The sequence below is a fragment of the Callospermophilus lateralis genome, chromosome 15, assembly GCF_048772815.1.
Source record: "Callospermophilus lateralis isolate mCalLat2 chromosome 15, mCalLat2.hap1, whole genome shotgun sequence".
In the NCBI taxonomy this organism is placed as follows: domain Eukaryota; kingdom Metazoa; phylum Chordata; class Mammalia; order Rodentia; family Sciuridae; genus Callospermophilus; species Callospermophilus lateralis.
The window spans coordinates 18,677,123-18,691,621 of record NC_135319.1 but is presented as its reverse complement, the minus strand read 5'-3'; positions in this window follow the sequence as shown (position 1 = coordinate 18,691,621).

Sequence of the window (14,499 nt, the reverse complement as noted above, 5' to 3'; positions counted from 1 at the left end):
CATGCAAGATTTGGCCAGATGCTCAGACTGAGCAAAGGCAGCATTGCTGAACAAGTGGCGGAAGGGAATTAGAAAGATAAAGTTAGGGAAAGATCAGAGTCCTAAGGCCTGGAGGGGCAGGCAGCAGGGCTGTTGGCAGCTATACTGAGTCCATTTTTAGTCTCTTCTGGAAACAAATTATTAGAGTTTGGAAATGGTAACAATCTTACCCACCACAGGGTAATCTTACCTGGACACCTGGAAGTCCAACAGTGCAGTTTGCCTCACAGAAATAGCTAGAAAGCAGGTCCTCAGCAGCTGCTCTGCTGGAGCTGACTTATTCCTACAAAACAAAATGCAAAGAACATGACCTCAAGGCACCTCTGACAGTGATTTTTGTCCATCACAACACAAAATTCTAACTGTAATATAAATGGAGCCCCCAGTACCTTGTTAATTCTGAACTTAATCAATGTCACATCTTTAACCTGAGGTGTAGAGCACTTTGCAAACACAACATCTTCACGCATCCTAAGATTCTTGGAAGGAAGGAGGCACTATCCAGTCTCCCATACTGCAGTGGGATGTGAAGCCCAGAAGAAAGGAGCACAATCTTCTTAAGTTTCCAACAACCGTGAGAAAACCCTTCTGGTAGAAGACCAGAACAAGTTAGAGGACAGAAAACACTAACAGGCTGATAAAGTGGGAAAGAAGTTGACAAAATTATAAATGTAAAACAAATGCACCTGCTAGCCAGAGGAAACTGGGAACCTAAGGAAGCTACTTTCAGCAGCAAGGCATTCTGGAAAGCAGAGAATGGGGATTATATATTTTATACGTGAAATAAGATGGAAAATGAGAAATTATACCCCATTTGATTCAAATGTATGAATTGTCAAGATCATTATACTGTCATGTGTAACTAATAAAAAAAAGATTTAAAAAAAGATGGGTGGCCAGTGCTAAAGATATAGTGGCCTGTTGGAAGCCTCATCATGGATGGAAATAAAAGTAGGAGAAAGAAAGTCAGACTTGGATCATGATGTCTTATTGCTCACAACTCATAACAAAAGATCCTGTTAAATGTTTAGTCTTCCACCTTCTGATTCTATCCCTACCCCCACATCCACACTCACCTTTTAGAAGTGACTTCAGTTTAAAACCTTAGCTCTGGCAACTATTACACACACACACACACACACACACACACACACACACACACTATGCACTTCCATGTGACCTTGCTTCAAAACAGAATTATCATCTAGCATCTTTTACTAAATCCCTCTGTGTCCCTTGGCTCATTCCTGGAAGATATCTGAAAGACATTTATAGGCCTCCCAGCTTGAAGGCAAGCACATGAAGCCATTCCTTGACTGCCAGGAGGAGGAGTCTTGCTGCCTCGTCCTTTCCTCCTTCGCTTACACAGATAACCATATGTAACTTCCGCGTGCCCCTCTTTGCAGACCCCTCACCAATGTAAACACACTCCTTCTCTGCAGTGACAATAAAACTATGCCTCAACCTCTCACCTCCCCCAGATATTCTCATCTTTTTTCCTCCCATTCACAGACAAACTCATCCATAAATTATCGCCAGCTGTTCCCTCACCCCCCGCCCATCTCTCCATCACACCAATTTCTGCACCACTCCACTTAAAATCCTCTAGCCACAGGTCATCAAGGACCACCGAGTTACTAAAGCCCTTGACCCCTTTTCAACCTTTCTCTGATGTGACACTGTGCACCTCAATAGAACTCGCCCATTTCACAGTACCCACTCTCTCTCCTCTCCTTATCTCCAAACATCTTAACTGTTCTGCTCAAAATCTTCTACCAAAACTTCAAAAGCTAGATTCCCCCAGGATTCTCTCTCCTTCATCAGTGTTCCATCTACCTCAGGTTGCCGTCATGTAGGTGCCTGGACCTACCCTCTCTCCCACCAGCCCAGCTCTCCCTCCAGGCACAAGAGCTCAGAGAAACTAACTGCCTACTTGTCATTGTCAAGTCTCCTATTATATCATAGATTTATCAATTTCAATGCAACAGTTTAAACAAATTTGATCAGATTCCACAATTTTATATTTGATGCTTTATACTTTGATTTTGAGAAATATTTTGTTTTGCCTTCATGATCAATGAAGGGTGTTTCTCAGTGTTATTAAACCCACCAATTTCAAAATGACATTTATCTGCTTTCCTATAAACTTCTTTTCCTCACAGTTCCCATCTCTGTGAACAAACCCAAATCCATAGGGGTCATATCTTCACCCCTGAATCCCATCTGCACCACTTACCAGTTAACTGCCTGTCAGTTTGGAGTCCATGCTTTATTTCTTTCTCATCAAGAGAAGGAGCTATAAGCATTTCTCCTCTGCAATGGGCACCATGTTAAACTGTCAGTAGAGGACAATGTAGAGACACTGCTGGGAGAAGTGGCCCTCTTCCTGGTGCCAGCATATTTCTGCTGACTTATTCTCCCTGCTGTTGTGTGGCATGACATCAGGGATGTGCGAGCAAAGGTGACCACTGGGGACCCAGCTGCACTCTGCCCTGCCCATCATCTTTCAGTGAACTCATTCCCTTGGCCCAGCCCAGTGACACCTTGTCATTCACCTCCTTTCTGCCCTGCAGCAGCAGTAAGCACACCCTCTCCAATGAGGTCTGGGTCCCAGCCTTTGGGAGAGGTCCTCTCCCAAGTTTCCCCAGGTACTTTTCCTCATCCCTTGGGCATTCTTTACAGTTATTGCCTTAAACCTTTGTAGACCCTGTCTTTTATATCTAAGCATTCTTTATATTAAACATTCTTGGTCCAAATTACTGTGTGATTTCTGTATTCTGATCAAGACCCTAACTGATGTACTTATTCTCAAGTATCAAATCTTAGTTGCTACCATTCAAATTTCTGTTGAGCCCTCCCCCCTTCTTTTTTTTCTTTTGTCTTATTAAAGTTACAGTCAATTCTTGGTTGGACTTCTCTACTTTATTTTTTCCTTCCAGTGCTGGGGATTGAACCCAGAGCCTTGCACATGCCAGGCAAGCACTCTACCACTGAGCTACTTCCCCAGCCCTCTCTGGGTTGGGCTCCGGCAGTCACTAGTATTTGCTGAGATTTCCACTTTTATACAATTTTCAGGTGGTTGAAAATTATTATTTCTCTCTTCATTTCATACAGAGGTCTCTGTCAGAAGTTCTTAGATTAAGCTTATTCAATTAACACACCAATTATGACAAAGGTGTGTAAAAATATCCTATTACGTCATAGAACTATCAATTCAAAGCAAAAGTTTAAACAAATTAGATCAGCTTCCACAATTTCCTATTTGATACTATGTATTTTGATTTTGAGAAATATTTTATTTTGCCTTCATGATCAATATTTTCTTTTCCTTAATGAATGATTAAGGTCTTTATTCCTATTAGTGTTTTCTGACTTAAAAATAAATTTTGTCTAATATGAGTATCACTTTGTTTTTAAATAATTCCCATATGGACTTATTTTTTTCTCTTCACTTTTATTTTAGGCTTTAGATGTAGATTATCCTCTTGTAAATGCAATATAATTAGATTTTTAAAAATCTAATTTGGAAAAGTTGTTTTTTAACTAATTGATTTAACTTTTTAAAAGTATTGATATATTTAGACCTATTTTGCTATTAGAGTTTTCACTTTTAATTGTTTTCCTTTCTTTTATTGTTTTGCTATGCTGAGGTTCACACCCAGGGCCTCAAGCCTGTTAAGCAAGTGCTCTACTCCTGAGTCACATCCCAGGCTCATTTTTTCTTTCTGTATTTCCCTTTTTCTACTTTCCATTGTTTTTATTCAGTCTTAATTCACCTTCCTTCTTGCTCTCTACTAGTTTAGTATTACATTTCTATTTCTATTATTTTTATTAGCTACCATTACATTTTAATGTGCACACTAGACCCTACAAAGTTTCAAAGTTAACATTTTTAACTTCCTCCCAGACAATACAAGAGCTTTAGAATGTTTTTTATCCCAATATATCTCCTCCTCTCATCTACCAACTTATAGGATTGTCTAGGGTTTTCCTTCAAGCTTATTTTTTTTAATCTCTAATCTTATTCATTTAAAAAATTCCCAAAAGGATTGCTTTAATTTTTTCCTCTCTGAACTTTGTTTTATTGGGGGAATCTGCTTTCTGATCTCAAAACCTCCTTCTTACTGAATTATATTCCTTATTATGTATTCATCAGGCTTTGCAGACCCCATCAAACCTACCTTGACCATCATGTTATCTACTGAATTATTTGTCATTCTTCTCTCCCACTCTAAATAACTTTTATTTATTTTATTGCCTAATTTCCTTGACAAGAAACTTTCAGTACAGGGTCAAATAGAAGTGGTGGAAGTAGACAACCTTGTTCTGTGTCTAATCACAGTGGGAAAGCCTCACGTCTTTCAGCATTAAACAGGAATGTCATCTGTAGGCTTTCCCCCCCTAGTTGTCCTTTATCAAGTCAGGAAAGTTCCTCTGGATTCCAAGTGTTCTGAGAGGTTTCTATCAGGATTAGATGTTGGGTTTTGTCCAAATATTTTTTGTGTGTTTGAGATGATTGTGTGAGGTGTTTGTTTGTTTTTTGGACTATGGATATGATGAATTGAATTCATTGATTTTTCAAGTGTTACATCAAACTTGCATTCCTGGGACAAATCTACTTGGCCATAATATGTTTTATATATTGTTGTTGTATTTTATTTGCTAAAATTATAAAAAAGGAGAGAGAGAGAGAGAGAGAGAGAGAGAGAGAGACCAAAAAACTTTTAAGAGTTTATATACCTGTTATGAACTGAATTGTGCCTCTCCAAAATTAACATGTTGATGTTTAAACTCCAACTATATTTAGATACAGAGGCCTTAAATGAAGGAATTGGGGTTAAATGAACTCATAAAGGTGGAATCTTAATCCAATAGGATTGGTGTACTTACAAGAAGAGGGAAGAGATACCAGTACCAGTAGTGCATGTCCAGAGAAAAAGCCAAGTGAGGACACAGTGAAAGATGGTCATCTGCAAGCCATGGTGAGAGGCCTCTCTAGAACTCTGCTGGCACCTGGATCTTAGACTCCCAACCTCCAGGACTGTGAAAAAAAAAAAATCATGTCTGTTGTTTAAGAAACACAATCTGTGAAATTTTGTTATGGCAGCCATACTCATACAGCATCTATGTTCATACACTGATCTGTAGCTTTCTTTTCTAGCAGTCTTTGATTTTGATATCAGGGTTAGGTTTGGCCTTATAGAATAAATTGGGAAGTATCCACTCTTCTTCAAGTTTCTGGAATAATATCTATAGCTTGGTATCATTTCTTATTTAAATGTTTAGAAGAATTGCCTGTGAAGTTATATGGTACTAGAGTTTTCTTTGTGGAAGGTTTTAACAACAAATTATTTTTCTTTGGTTTAGAACTATTTCTACTTCGATGAGTTTTTATTGATTTATTGGCTTAAAGTTGTTCAAAACATTCTTTCTTGGGGGTAAGGAGCTGGGGATAGAACCCAGGGGCACATAATCACTGAGGTTTTTTTATTTTTTATTTGGAGATGGGGGTCTTGCTAAATTGCTTAGGGCCTCACTAAGTCGCTGAGGCTGACCTCAAACTTACAATTCTCTTGCCTCAGTCTCCCAAATTCCTGGGTTCTATAGAATCTGTAATGATGCCATTTCTCTCACTCCTAAGACTGGTAACTTTTTTCTTCTTTCCTAATCAGTTCAAAATAAGGTTTATAAATTTTATTAATATTCTCAAAGAACCTCTATAGATTTCATGAATTTAGTTTATTTTATTTCACTGATTTCTATTCTGGTTCTATTTTCTTTCATTTACTCAATTTGCGTTTAATTTGTTCTTATTTCCCCAGTTTCTAACTGTGGACACTGTTGTCATTGACTTGAGACCTTCTTTTCTATAATAGAATCATAAAGCTATTATATCCCCCTAGGTACTTATTTTAGTGGCTTCCCACTAATTTTGATAGGTATTTTTTTCATTCAGTTCAAAATACTTTATAATTTCATCTTTAAGCTTTTTTAACCATGCTTTATTTAGAAGTATATTATTCAGTTTCCAAATACTTGAGAATTTTGCAGAGGCTTTTTTATTTATTTCTCAATTAATATGTTGTCATCAAGAACATACTTTATAAAACTTGAATGTTTTTATGTCTAAGGACACTTAATTTGTGGCTAGAATGTTATCTAACTGGATAAATGTCCTGAGCACTTCAGGAGAATTTTGTCAGTGTTGAAAATGTTAAATTCTGTCATTAACATGAAAGTTCTGTGTCAGTTCAAAATGGTTGGTAGTGTTCAGAATTTCAATATCCTATTGATTTTCTGTCTGTATAATCTATCAGTTATTGAGAGAGCAGTAGAAATATCTAACTATATCTATAGCGCTCTCGCTCTCTCTCTTTCTCTCTCTCTCTCTCTCTCTTTTAAGTTCCCCACTTTTCACTTTATGCATATTGATTTTCTTATTGCATGCACAAAAATGTAGATTAGTCCAATTTATCAAGAGGATATAACAGAACTATATCTTGAAATGATCTTTACCTCTAATAGCATTTATTGCTCTGAAATCTACTATGCCTTATGTTAAAGTAACCACTACAGGTTTCTTTTGATTTGTGTTGTTATGGTATTTTTTCATTCTTATACATTTCACTTATTTTTATCTTTATTTTCTAAAGAGAGTTTTATTTGGGCAGCACATTGTCAGTCTTGCTTTCCTACACACTCTGATAAGTACTTAAAGAAACGCTTGATATTAAGGTGAACAGTAGCTCACGAAAAGATACTCAATATCACTAATGGTCAGGGAAATGCAAACTACAATGAGATAGAACCTCACATCAATAATTAAGATTATTATTAATAATAAGTAGTATCCATTACTATCAAAAATTGGATAATAATAGGAACCTCTTGTGTATTGTTGTTGAGAATGTAAAATCATACCTCTACAATGGAAAAGAGAAAAGCATTTCCTCAAATAAGTAAACAGAATTATTATATAATGCAGCAATTCCACTCCTGGGTATATACCAAAAAAAAATTGAAGGCAGAGTATCCAAGAGATATTTGTACATCCATGTTCATAGAAACATTATTCACAATAACTAAAATGAGGAAGCAACCCAAATGACCATCAAAAGATGAAAGAATAAACAAAATGCAACATATACATACAAATGGAGTGTCATTCAGCCATAAAAAGGAAGGCAAATCTGACACATGCTACATCATGAGGATATTATGCTAAGTGAAATAAGCCTGTCACAAAAGAACAAATGCTGTATGATTTCATTTCTATGAAGTACTTATTGTAGACAAATTTATCCAGAAAGTAGAATGGTGGTTATTAGGGGCTGGCATAAGATGGAATGAATTATTTGATGGGTACACAATCTCAATGTGGGACAATGAGAAAGTTCTGGAGATGGATGGTGGTGCTGGTTGCACATCAGTGTGAATGGACTCAGTACCGCTGAACTGCACACGACAGAATGATGGAGATGGTGTTACATATATTTTACCACAATCTTTTATATTGGAAAAAATAAAGTCTCTGTTACTTCAGAAACACTTGTCTGGTGCAGAGCAGTGTCCTGGCTCAGGTCAGTAGCCAGGCACCCTGTTGATCACACAGGAACGTAAGTATGATTTGTTCTCCTGTCTGTGCTATGATTTAAAGCAGCTGTGTCTGTCCCCCTAGGGCCCTGGTTGTTACTCAGAGGGAAATATTAACCACACTAAGCCCTTCTGAGAAATGTAAGCTCCAGACAGGAAAAGCTGATGGCTGGAGCCAATTCAGCTGTCCTCAGTCCCAGAGGAAGGAACTGAGTACCCAGATCATATTCAAGGATGAATCAATTTTACCCTGGAAATATCTAAAATTGCTAAGCACATATTCATTTGTTTGATGAATATTTATTGAATGACTACTATGTTAGAGATTCTTCCAACCATGAGTACAGCAACCTTATTACTTCTTGCACACAATAGCCATATTATTATTTGATACTCTAGGGAAAATAATGTGCTAAGGGGACTTCTGTGTCCAGAACCATTGAGTAGGTAGGCCCCCTCTCCCAAAGACACTGAGAAAAGTTTAAACATTTGAGACAAGAAGGCCCAGGCAATGGGAGGTAACAGTTGAAAAGGGCATCTGCTGACACATCAGAAAAGAGTGGAATAAATGAAAGCTCCCTTAGAAGCTTAGACAGTATCCAGAAACTCTTCTCTCCTTTATCGCCCATCCACAGAGTGGTGTACCTGTAGGTACTGACTGGACCCTCCCTCTCAGGCCCACAGTCTCCAGGGCAGAATGGATATAATGCACACCTGCCTGATGATTACTCCCACACCTCAGCCCCTGTCTCAGCTTCCAGGCTGCCTGTTGGATGTCTCCTTTTCAATGTGGAACTCGCTCCCCTTCCCTGCATGCACACCTGCTCTACTGGAGCTACCTGATAGCAAGGCCCTCCACACAGTTCCAGGAAGGGAACAGATCACCAGCCCCTCTCTTGCTCTCAGCCTCCCTAAGTTCAGTTTCCAAGTTCTAGTTCTAAACAAATGTGGAACCTTCTGTCAGCTGTCACTCTCCTGCCACCACCCCAGATCAAGCTACCTGATAGGTAAACTGCAAATGCACACTTTGCAAAACCCAGAATCCACTTGTCCTACCTCCCTCTATTCCCTCACCCCTGCCTGGAGTGGAATCAACTCTTCACTGTGCAGCCAGAGTGGGGATCAATTTGGATCATTTCTTAAGCCTTTCAATAGCTTCCCTTCAAGATCTGTCCAAAGTTAGGAACCAGCCCCATTCCCCAGGATGCATCTCCTGTTCTTATGCCCTCGCATTTTCCCAGCAAAACCTGTATTCCATCCATGTGGAACTTGCACGGAGGATCTCCTCCAAGCCTCAAGGAGTCCTTCCTTTTCTGTTGGAAGTGCTCGGCTATGGCCCAAGCTCACAACCCAAAATTTGACTTATCTTTGAGACCCTTTTAGCCCTAGTTTAACACTAGTTAACTCCCTAGTCTACAAAGCCCTCTGAGTTCTCCTACGTGACCCTGTGCTTCCTCTCACCCAAGCCTGCCACCTGCTTTGACCTGATTTGACACATCATTGTCTTTCCCACCAGATTCCACAGTCTCCAAAGTCAGAGACCATGGTACTCTTTGACAGCATTGTATCTTCATCAAAGACACAGTGCTGTAAACATCATTCAAATCAAATACAGAATTGCTAATTTTCAAAATCATCGGGAAATTATAAATGGCTACAGAATATTTGGAAACTAAGGCCAACCAAGGTCCAAGATGTGCTACATGATGGTATTAACATGGGGAAACTAAATAATAACTGGAGCCTGAGAACCAAGGGCTATAATTGAACCCTCAGAAGAGACCAGTGGTTCCAGGTGTGGTGGTGTGTGCCTTTAATCCCAGTGGCTAGGGAGGCTGAGGCAGGAGGATTGTGAGTTAAAAGCCAATTTCAGCAAAAGCAAGGCACTAAGCAATTCAGTGAGATCTTGTCTCTAGGTAAAATACAGAATAGAGCTGGGGATGTGGCTTAGTGGTAGAGTGTCCCAGAGTTCAACCCCCAGAAACCACCCCCACACACACAAAAAAAAGAAGAGACCAGTGGTTCCTTAGCATACTGCTTTTTATTAGTGGGAAAAATCTTGGAAGTCATAATTAAAAGAAATGTTCTTCTTGGTACCCCCAAGTATTCACAGAGAAGCAAATGGCCACAGGGAAGCTTAGGAAGGCTGGAGCCCCTCAAGAAGCTATGGGATATAAGTTTTCACCTGAGTCTGCGTCCCCAGTTCCTAACCAAGACAGCTCAGGAGACAAGCCACCTAGTAGTCTCCTTTCAAAGGATTTCTACCTGGAACCAGATTTGGAGACTCTGATAGGTCTAAGATGAAAGCAATGCAGGAATCACTACATAATTTGCAAGGCCCAGTACAAAATTAATATTAAAGTTCCTTGTTTAAAAATTACTAAGAATTTCAAAACAATGACAATCAGAGAACTAAGTCAACCTCAAGGTCTTTCTGAGTACAGGCCCATAAAGCCAATCCTGCAGCCATGATGTGCATTCTGAAAATTGTGGCCTCAACAATATAGATGATTTCCCCTGATACCTGTCTGAGATTCATGCCATAAAACCTTCCCACTAATGAAAGGCCCACAAGTGCGTAGCCCAGAGACCTCAGGACACTATAGAACCACCTCATACCCATAGCTTTCCATGCTATACTTTCATTGTACTCTTATTTAACATTTACGTTTAAGGGGTTCCAGAGACTTCTAACATGATTTTCTTTTAAAATTACTTTCCTGCCAAATAAGCCCCAAATCAACAGTTGGCAATGGAATTGGAAATCAGGAAGAAGTCAGCTCACTTACTTCATCCCTACTGCCCAAGATGAACTACAAAGGGAAAACTATAAATATGCATAATGATTGAATCTCTGAGGAAGGATACAAACAGAATGGAAAACCTAATTCCTTTGGCCAACAATTTTATAGTTTAGAGATCCCAGAATTATAAGCACATAAAGAAATCTGATGTCAATGGAACATAACTCTCCCATGATCTCAGGTGACAACAGGGGCCCAGAGCAGTCATGACCACAGATCAACTTCAGAATCTAGCTGTGCTCATATGTCAGTATGTTTTGGTAAGAGAAAGTGAGACAACACTGATAACAAGCCTTGTCCAAAGACAGAAGATGGGAATCAGTCTAGGGCAGTCTCAGGTCTACCGCATGGAACATTCATGCTGCTTCATCATCAAATGTCTCATGGACACTGGAGCAGACCTGTGGAAGCTTCAAAATCACTCACATATCCACCCTGGTATAGTCCTGGAAGAGTTTGGTCAGACATTTTAGAAGCATTTGGTTGGGAGATATGGCACTTGAAGAAATCAGGTTCTCAAGTGAAAGAGATGTGAAAAATATTTCAAGCAATGTGGTGGGATGTGCCAAAAATGAGAGAGGGCTGGTCTTTTGGCCAAACCTCTGGTTCAGTATGAATAGAACGAACATTTCTAGCCCCCAGGGGGTCTCCACTTATAGGCACTCATCCCCCATGGTAACACTAACTCCTAATCTCATCAATTAATTGCATGCATTTTCATAATTATATAAATAAAATAATAAGGTCTTTAGTCTTTTTACTTGATTCATTTCCCCTTTAAACACTGACTTTTTTAAATGCAGAAATTGAGTCTCTTGTCTCCCTGTCCTCAGTAAAAATTTAATAAATTGTTTTGGTACATGAATGAATGAATGAATGAATGAAAGGATGAACTAATGAACAGACATTTCCATGGATTCAGGAAGCTCAGGAAGCTTCCACTGCCAGAGGGAAGGTGTGGTCTGGGGCCGTGGTTTACTCTGTTCCTGCCCAAACACTGAGGTGATCAGAGCGCACAGAACTTGGGTCTTTGAAGACATCTTTGTTGTCGGGTGTAATTATTATTTTCCCTTCACAAGTGTCTTGGTTTGATAGTAAATTATGTTGTCACAGTATTCCTAGTGATATTTAGGAGGCAGAAACTCCCAGGCCTTGGCAAGTTGAGTTAGGAAAGAAGGGTCCAACCAAGAGGAGCAAGCCATATTGAATCTTCATTCTCTAAGTCCACAGAAGATGAGGAGATGACAGTAGCTCAGTAGAGCTGGGAGAGTGGGTGAGGGAAGTGACTTTCCAAACGCCCTTGTCTGTATCAGTCTTCTGGAACTGCAAAGACAAAGTGCCAGACTGAATAACCTGAACAGCAGAAATGCATTTTCTCACAGTTCTAGAGGCCAGAAATCCCATCTCCTTGGCTTACTGATGACATCTCCTCCCTGTGTCCTCATGTGGTCTACACACATGTGTGAATCTATGTGTCCTGATCTCCACTTCTTATAAGTCATATTAGATTAGGGGCCACTCTAATGACCCCCTTTTAACTTAATTCTTTATCGGCCTCCATCTCCAAATAAAGTCACATTTTCTTTTTTTTATTGATTTTTTTTTTAAAAAATAAATGACAGCAGAATGTATTACAATTCTTATTATATGTATAAAGCACAATTTTTCGTATCTCTGGTTGTACATAAAGTATGTGGACACCAATTTGTGTCTTCATACATGTACTTTGGATAATGATGTCCATCACATTCCACCATCCTTGGTAATCTCCTGGCCCCCCTTCCTCCCACTCCTCTTCCCTATCTAGAATTCATCTATTCCTCCCATGCTTTCCCCCCACCCCCTGCTACCTCACTATGAGTCAGCCTCCTTATATCAGAGAAAACATTCGGCATTTGTTTTGGAGGGATTGGCCAACTTCACCTAGCATTATCTTCTCCAAAGCCATCCATTTACCTGCAAATGCCATGATTTTATTCTCTTTTAATGCTGAGTAATATTCCATTGTGAATATATGCTACATTTTTTTTTACCCATTCATTCACTGAAGGGCATCTAGGTTGGCTCCACAGTTCAGCTATTGTGAATTGTGCTGCTGTAAACATTGATGTAGCTGTGTCCCTGTAGTATGCTGTTTTTAAGTTCTTTGGGTATAGATCGAGGAGAAGGACAGCTGGGTCAAATGGTGGTTTCATTCCCAGATTTCCAAGGAATCTGCATACTGCTTTACATAATGGCTGGACCAATTTGCAGTCCCACCAGGAATGTAGGAGTATACCTTTTTCCCCACATCCTCACCAACACTTATTGTTGTTTGTCTTCATAATCGCTGCCATTCTGACTGGATATACGGTCACATTTTCAAGTGCCAGGGTTAAGGATTCAACACAGAACTTTGGAAAAGCAATTAAGCTCATAACACCTTCCCATGCTGTTGTAATCCCCTCCAGGATCCATTTCACCTACTCGTCCCCAAGCTTCTGCCCACATCCTCAAGCCCCTCTACCACAAGTCTTTATATTCCCTGCCCCTTCCCCTCAGTCAGCTGAATAGAAGGTGTCAGACTTCAATATGATCCCAAAGCATCAGGATTTGCCTCTGCTGTTTGAATGTCTATGCCCCCCTCAAAAACAAAATGTCTATGGGAGCTGCATGTGATAGTATAGAGTTGAGGCCCTTAGGCAGTATCCTTCATGAGTAGTATGTGGACCCTTTTAATTAAGACTTAAGAGAACTAACTAGGCCCTCTGCCCTTCCAATTATTCTGCTTTATGAGGTCATGGGGTTTCTCTGCAACAGAGGATACAGCCACAACATATCATCTTGGAAGTAGAGACTGGACTCCCACCAAACTCAACCTGGTAGCACCTTGCTCTTGGACTTCCAGCCTTCAGCCTCCAGAATTGTAAGAAATAAGTACCTGTTCCTTATAATTTAATTACCCCGTCTCCGTTACAAGCAGAAACAGACTAAGACAACCGCCCAACTGTTCTTCCTAATCTGTGCCTATAGGAAGTTTTAGTGTTTCTCAGGTTATTTCAGATAATAAAGTTCTCTGATCACTATGATTTACCTGTAACAGCCTCTTCTCGATCAGTAGAGTAAGCACACACTGAAGGGAGATCTTATCCTCTGCTCAGTTCTGGCGCTGAGGCCACCTTGGATGCCTTGGGTGATTCTTCCCCTCCACCCTCCTTGCTTTGTTAGTGAGGTTTTCACCCCTCCACATTGAGGGAGGAAAGAAAGAAAAGGGGGAGGCAGCTGAGGTCTTACTTAGTGGTCTGTGGTCATCTGATGTTGTGTCTCCCTGGGGTCTAAACCCAGATCAGGAAGACTCTCTCTCAGGCCCCTCAGCCAGGGTAGCTGCTAGGCTTTGCACACCCCACAAAGACCCCCTACTGGGCACCATAGCCCCTGGGGTTGGCCCACCTAGCCAAAATGCCTTAAAGGGGTCTCCAGTCTGATCTCCTGTGATGGACGGGACCCACTTGTGTACCTTTCGTCCTGTCACAGTCCTGAGACTTTAGGACATCCCTGAAGCAGCCAGGCAGAGATATGACTTTAGGGCCATAGACACTAGAAGATTCGTTCAAATTCAAGATCTCTGATTATTCTACTTAAGGCTCCCTCCCTTGGCTTGAGGAAAAAGCATAGGAGGAAGAGGTAAAATACAATCACTTGCCAATGTCTTTCCTGAATCTAAATGATTTCTCAGTCTTTTTAATTCACTGTTCCTATGCGGGTGCTCCAGTGTCTCACTCTGGAACAAAAGGGGAGACAGGCCCCAGCATAACATCCGGTCCACATTCCAGGCCCTTCCCTGCCAGATGCCACCCATCCCTAAGGCACAAACTAGTGGGACTCAGTCTCAGTTCCCTGTACCGCTCTTCCCAGACCAAGCCCAGCTTTAGAAACTGTGTCCCCTCCAGAATTCAGGAGTTGCCAATGTGCTAATACTAAGAGGTGAGGTCTTCACAAGATGACTGGGCCATGAGGACTCCTCCCTCAGGAGTAGGAATAAGGTCCTTATAAAGAGGCTCCACAAACATTAAGTGTCTGGCCC